This window comes from Cyprinodon variegatus, unplaced genomic scaffold (genome assembly GCF_000732505.1).
Source record: "Cyprinodon variegatus isolate N-32 unplaced genomic scaffold, C_variegatus-1.0 Scaffold186, whole genome shotgun sequence".
NCBI classification, from domain to species: Eukaryota; Metazoa; Chordata; class Actinopteri; order Cyprinodontiformes; family Cyprinodontidae; genus Cyprinodon; species Cyprinodon variegatus.
Window position 1 is genome coordinate 892,792 of NW_015150639.1, and position 1,335 is coordinate 894,126.

Here is a 1,335-nt window from a genome sequence, read left to right on the forward strand (position 1 = left end):
GACTAATTATAGATAGATTATGGAAGCATTCTTTATAACTCAGCAGCAGAGACAAATGTACAGAAAATGGATCATATTCAGTACCAAGCATTGAAGTTATATACAGGGGTAATTAAAACTATTCCAACAGCAACATTAGTAGAAATGGGAGAAATGCCTCATGCATTTAGAAGGGAGCAATTAACATTAAATTATTGGGCTAATTTAAAAGGTCATATAGACAGGGTCATCCAACTCATCAAGCCATAAAACCCTGTTGGGAAAAGGTAATAAAAAACATTAGAAGTTTTGGTTGGATTGTGTATGAAATAAAAGGATTCAAAGGAGATCAGATTAGTATCCATTATCAATAATGCAGTCTTGGATTATTCCAGAAGTCAATGTGGATTTCAGTTTGCTGAAAGGGAGAAAAGATAAGAAATTCATTCTAAATCCATGTAAATATAAATAATTAAATATGATAGTTATGTTAAGATTTATACAGATTCTTTAAAAATATATTAAATAAAATAGGAGTAGCTTTTCTAGTACCAGAAATTAATGTTTAATTTTGGAAAAAAATGTTATGGACTTTCAGTTTACAGAGGAGAGATGATTGCAATATTATTAGCTATTCAATGGGTTGAAGAGGTTAGGCCATTAAGATCAGTCATATGTTCAGATTCTAGTTCATTCCTAATTAATTTGCAGTATAATCATTCAGAATGCAGACAGGACATTTTAATAGAAATACAACAGACAGTGAATAGAATAAATATGATGGGTTTAATGATACATTTTGTATGGATATCAGCTCATTATTGAGTTAAAGGAAATGAACAGGTAGGCAGGGCAGCAAAGGAAGCTGTTAGAGATTTAACAGGGGATTTAATTATTATCATTTTAGTAAATTGGAAGTTAGAATGTTAATTAAACAAAAAAATAAGGCGTGACAGCCTGCTCTCACACTCTGAATCTGTGTGGTAACTTTTATATTTTTCATTTCTTAAAATGAGTTGCACATTTCATATATTTTCATTAGCCTGACTTTAAGTTAGCTTTTTGCAGTGCACACATTTAGGTCACTTTATTTGTCAGGTTGTTTTTTGTTAAGATGCAACTGATTAATTTTCTGTTTTTTTGAGTTGCCAATTTCCTTTGGATTACACCATTTGTAATGGGAAGTGAAATTTGTTTATCATTTGTTTGAATATTCTTAGTTTTGGTAATTTTGTTAATTAGTTACATTTAAAAAGTACTTAGTGTCTGGCCAGTATTTATAGATAGATAGATAGATAGATAGATAGATAGATAGATAGATAGATAGATAGATAGATAGATAGATAGATAGATAGA